Below are 6,408 nucleotides of genomic sequence, written 5' to 3' on the forward strand. Positions count from 1 at the left end.
AATCAGAAAAGGAAAAAAGAAAAGAAAATAATGAAAAGATAAGAAGCACCCACGATCACAACACAACACCTAGGGGTCCTCAAATTAGGAGCGTCCAGTGACCTTGGTCGGCTGGCTCCGCCCCTAATCCCCTAGCCCCTTAACATCACCCACAATTGTTCAGGGCACATCAAGGGCAGGACATACCTAGGGAGCTTGTCTCATCTATGGTTAGACCTGTCCCCCTGACCCATTCGCACGATTCCCTCTTGCACTCTGCCTTGATACCATTGCAATCAATTATGGTAAGGACCGCACGAATGGCCATGAAAAGTACATTGTCCTCATCACACAGGTCCAACAGCTACTAGCTACCGATAGTGCAATGTCCCTATGTTCAATTATGTTACGTCATATAGTCACAATGACAAGGATGCCATATACACCTTCATGTGTACTTCTTCTCAACATGGACAACTTTGCTTCATCCCCACATTGTTATGAGAAACCAGCCTGGGGTCTTCTAACTACGTAATATCTAAGTATGCACGAGCACTCACATAATATCTGCACCCAAATATATGCACAGTTTGGGTCCTCAAGTGCAGAACAATACTCTCAGCTTGCTTAGAGTTCGACCTGTCTCCCAAACTAAGTAAACTATGTCTTGTGCACGATAAAGAAGACTAGCACTACCCCTAGGGAGAGACCACCTATGAGAGGTTTTCAATTGCAGGTATTGAAGACTCCCACAAAGGTGTCATTCGCTCTTCATCGACACTCAACGTTGAAGTCCTATCCTTTATCATCCTGCACGCCCGCCAAGAATCGTCATGTGCAGAATCCCCAACAAACCGCCACTTATAGTCCATCAATGCAATCCCCACAAAGAATAGCCCTACCACCAGCCACCTAAACCACCAACGTGCCCCCAACGACCTCCCTCCCCACCACTACAAGCACTCCTCCATGGCAACCACAAATGTCCTTGCCACCCACGTCTTGGGTGCATGCTAAAGCCTGCTACCTACGACGGTGAGTGCCATGGGACTGGCACTCGTCTAGGAGGGGGGTAATGTTAACCCTCAAATGAACAAAGGTGGAAATTTCGGAAAAGCTAAAGCAGAAGACAAAGGCCAAGGCAAAGTGAAACGGAAGACAAAGACGCACAAGGAGAAAAGTCCTAAATAAGGGAGAAAGGCGCACAAGGAAAAGCGCAAGTCAATACTTTTGTAAAAGAGCGCAAGCGCATCATGGTTTAATTCAAGGAGCGTCGGGTTCTCACCCGTGCAATTTGTAAATGTAGACGGGAGGTGGAAAGGAAGCTAGGAAGATAGAAGGACAATGGGAAAAAGGGCCTAGGCCACGGCCGGCCATGTAAAAAAGGGGATAAGGAGATGACTGCCCAAAAGGGATTTAGGGTTTTGTATATAAAGTTGAAAAGTGAATGAGAAGCGCATTCTTGTGTGTGGCCAAAAGTGGCTCTCTTCTTCTTCTTCTTCTTCTTCTTCTTCTTCTAGTTGCTTGCTTGAGCTTGTGCTTGAGAGAGGGAGTGTGAGAGTGTGAGGGAGTGAGTGTGTGAGGGTGAGGGACCGGGGAGGAGAAGCTCTCCATCTTCTCCTCTCTTCTTCTCTTCTCTTATCTTCTCTTCTCTTCTCTTCTCTTGCGCGTGGCGATGGAGCTTGGAGCATGGAGCTTGAGGATGGAGCTTGCTTGAAGCTTGCACTTGGATTGTGGAGCTATCGGAGTGCGCGAGAGAGGAGGTAACTCGATCAGCATGGAGGTAAGTTCACTACACCCGTAGATATGGATGGCGCATCGGCTATGTGAGAGGTACCCATTAGTGCTCGGCTTGGAACGCTTGAACAATAAGCGGTCCGATGGTCTTAGCGGTTGAGCGAAAGCTCCCACAAGCTTGATCTACCTAATCATAACAAGACAAGACATGAGTTATTCAGTGGGAGTGATAATTCAATTCATGCAAAAGAATGCAAGTCACATTTGGATGTAGCAAGGAGAGTCTTGAGATATGTGAAGAAGACTATTAGCTTTGGCTTGTTCTATGAGAAAGGGATCAAACCTACATTGTTGATACAAAGATCTAGGCTGGGCAAGAAGTATTATGGATAGGAGATCCACCATTGATTATGGTTTTTTATTTCGTTCATCCATGATGAGTTGAAGCAACAAGAAACAACCCACACTTGCTTTGTTAAGCACAGAAGTAGAGTACAAAGGTATAGCATTGAAAGCAAGTGAGCAAACATGGCTGGTACTACTTCTATGCAATTTGGGGATTGAGATAGATAGTAGAGTTATCGTGTATTATGATAATGCTAGCAACATCATGTTGGCAAAGAATCAAGTCTACCATGCAAGGATAAAGCATATTGAAATACATTATTATTTCATCAAAGAGAAAGTCATGGATTGAGAAATAGACTTAGTATATGTCAAAATGAATGACCAATTGCAGATATCTTTACCAGAGCATTAGGTAAACCATTCATCCTCTCTACGGGAATGTGTCATGTTGCCATGTACATGCTCCATAGCAAAGAGATTATCTCTAGGTGATGAACCACCTCTTGATCCATGGCCATCACCACTATATCCACCTACATAGTGCCAAAACTAGGTCCTTTCTCCACCCCTAGCCATAGCATTCTACTTTATGAAAGCACTCCCTCTCAAAATGATCAAACTATCCATAGTAATTATCAAACTATCCATAGTAATGACATACATAATCTCCCCCTGCATCTAGGCATAAAATTGCCATATCTAAAAGTGTTATGATCACATGAAAAGCTATTTCACGACCGTATGAAGATCCTCTAGCTCTAGATGAAATAGCATGGCCTCTCTAATGATAAAATACACTTTTCTAACTTGCATTCTTCCCACTGCTAGATGCATTGAGGCCCAACTTAATGTCTTGTATAAGCAAAAAAGCAATCAACTCTCAAAATCAAGCATATAGACACCTCTCATAGAGATGGAGGTATCAAGGGACTTATATTCAAGTCTAAGTCCATTCAAGGTAACAAATACCAAATCATCTCATCATCAATTAGTGCATTGATCAAATCAAGATCCTCTACAACCTGCTTTATTTCTGCCACACATACACACTAATGCTTCTATTTCCACGCCATGCACCATGCAATCTCTACTTTAGTTGTATCTTCTTGGACTTTGTGAAAGTGCCATACACAAACCCTTCAAATAACCGGTTTCATGCACTGCAATGTGAATAGAGCGGACTCTAACTAGTTCAAATTTTGCAAATGTGAATGAAATTTTCAAAATATCTAGCTTGATGCATTCCAATTTTAATAGAAGCCTCAGTAAGTCAATTTGAGAACCATGCGTGTTGAAAGAACCTTAAGAGCTTTAATAAGCTTATTACTCCTCAACTAATAGAAGAAGAAGGATATCATTTTTGGCTACCAAATTGATGCCATAAGCTCATGGCATTGCACTCAATGTGGTCAGCCTATTCCATCACATCCACTTGTACTAATTCAATCTTGGGGCTCCAAGCTCTCTAATAAACAAGATAGAAAATTATTTTTCATATTCCCTACTCACTATTGCATAAGGCCACTACTTCTTTTTTCTAAGTAGGCACTATGCTTCTTTCATAAGAAACCCTTGTGCTTTTGGGCTCAAAGGAAGCCCCCTTCTCAAGTAGACCCCGAGCTTAAGCTACCCTCTAGCTTCTATGAATGGATACATGAGCAAATTCGAAACTAAAACCAATCAAGACCTTGCTATCATACATCCATTTGCAACCTTTCATGACTTCCAAAATGTATTCAAAGGGAGCTCACTAGCTCCCAAGTCTAGGCTACAATAGCTCTTGAGTCCATATACTTCCTTTTGGGTGGATTAGATGAGGATTTGTACCCAATTTATGGCAAACAATAAGCTATCTATTTGATGTAGACCTCAATTGTCACGCTCCTCAATCCAAACTTTTGCTCCTGCACTCCCACTCTAATACCAACAAAAAAGAATCAATGTGGATATGCAACGGAAAGGAAAATGGCACAAGATATGGAGGTTTAGGAAATCTTCTTCATTCTTCTCTTTCTTCCATTTCCAATAGTCTACACATAAAGTATCCCACTAAAGTGCTAGATACCTTTTGATCCTTAAGTCACTTTACACACAATCTTTATTTTATTTATGCATATATAGGGTGTAGACTTAACCTATGTCTTATTTCACAACAATTAATGCCCCTAGGTACATGTCCCATTTTGATGGCTTTGCATCCTAAGTCTTGTATCTAATTGGGATTGTATCCCACCCTAAGGTAGATCATCTCCATTTTAGGCTTGCTCACAATAGCTCTTGATGCTTGTGAATATTGTAGGAGTTTAGCTACATTTTCCACTTTCACCTTGACAATGTTTGTATTGTCATTAGCAAATAGTTAAGTACCCGTATGTTTGCCATTGGGTAAAGGTAATCCTTCAATGTACCCATCTTTACCTTATGGTGCAATGCCTTTAATAGTGGATCTACTTGCTATGAAAAAAAGTAAGGCTACTAGATGACATCCCTACCACGCTGATCTTTGGAGGTTAAATGGATGATGAGACATGTAACCATTTACCCCTATCTTATTTGTAGCATTAGACAATTCCCAATTCCAATTTCCTCCATCCTCGCTAGTAAAAACTTCCCACCTATGTCTATCATAGGACTTATCTAGGTCCATATTTATCAACACAAAGTAACCTCTTTCTCAATTGCGTGATTAATAGCCACCAAAAGGTTAAGGATAGCATCTTGAATCTTTCATTGATATATAAAACCATATCAATGAGCCTTGTGAAATATCTTTCTAGTTAAGAACTTTAGCCTCAAAGCTAAAGTTTTGCAGGTGACATTCAATATTTATAATGGTCTCCAATGTGAGGGTTTCAATGTAGCAACCCCCTTCAGCACAAAATTTATCCTTCCATGACTTTTACAGAGGCAAGAATTGTGGCCCTCTTCATGCACAAATTAGCAAACTCAATGATGTCCTTCCCACATGCAAGCCATATCTCATGATATACTTCCACTTGTATACCATTAGGGCCAAAGGACTTCCCCTTCTTCATCTTCTTTACCACATATTGAAGCTCCTCGTTGATGGAGAAGGGCATGGCCAACATGGTTGTTGTTTTTGCATCTACTGCCTTTTCCACTAAGTTCAAAGACTATTGTAGCTTTTTTTAATTCATAGTGGGCCTTTGCAATAACTAGTTTGGCCCCCACCATACTTTAAAGATGTTTAACAAGCATTTCAGTGATAGAGAGACAATATCTATGTATAATATACCTCTTTTATAATCAATAGCAAATGTGTTCCCTTCTTTGCTTTTGTTGCAAGCTTTGTAGAAGGTAGAGGAGGTCAGTGCATCCCTCTCGATGAAGTAAGAGCCTCTCAGTTATGTTTGTAGAGTTGTAGCTATCATTAGGATGATAACCAATGCTAGGTAATAAGAAAGCTTTAATTTTGACATCTACATTGAGATTCCTTCCTTGATCTTAGCCTAAAAATGGTCATACCTTTGGGCCTCATCGACTATGATGCTTTGTATTTCCTTCTCCACTTTTATGAATAGGTCAATCTCTCCCCTATTGGCTTTAATCCACTTTCCTATAGTTGTTGCACAAATCTTCCATTCTACAAAATGATAGTATTGAACATAAACTGAGGTGTCCCCTCAATATAGCCCTGCAAAGTAGTTATTTTGAAGGTTACTTGGATGGGACTATGATAGTATTGAACATAAATTGAGGTGTCCCCTCAATATAATCTTGCGGAGTAGTTATTTTGAAGGTTACTTGGATGGGACTATAAATAGTGTCAATGACATCATCCAATATTTTTAGATTTGGGTGAGGAACGATCCACCATCCCCCTAATTAACATATGCAAGATCTAAATGGGCAGCTCTCCAAGTGCTATCCTTGTGCCTTTTGTGCCAAGTAAAGGAGTTGGCTTCTTTCCCATCACTCGTGTGAGATATGTCTGTCAGCTCATATTTACGACATAGTTCTTTCATCTTATCTTCTTAGCCCCTATTAAGGTATTACTCTTGTGCGATCTGTTAAATACCAGTATGGTCATGTTCCAATCCCCCACTACAGTTATACTCTCTTGATCCCCAAGTTTAGTTCCTCCCATAGTTTTCCTTTTTTGGCTAATGCATCAGGGCCATAAATTGAGTAGATGTGCAGTATGCTTCTAAAACTTTGATCTACATGGTAAAGCCACTCCTCCCTCTCTCCAAAGCACTAGTGGGAAAATTTCTTCCTTAATCACTATCATAGTCCCTCCCCTTTCCCTATATGCTAAAGTAGTAGCACCAAATATCCATTTATTTCCATATTTATACTATCCTTTGTAGGCAATTTTACCTC

The sequence above is a fragment of the Lygodium microphyllum genome, chromosome 11, assembly GCF_053477565.2.
Source record: "Lygodium microphyllum isolate KBCC chromosome 11, Lygodium_microphyllum_v1.1.10, whole genome shotgun sequence".
Classification (NCBI taxonomy): domain Eukaryota; kingdom Viridiplantae; phylum Streptophyta; class Polypodiopsida; order Schizaeales; family Lygodiaceae; genus Lygodium; species Lygodium microphyllum.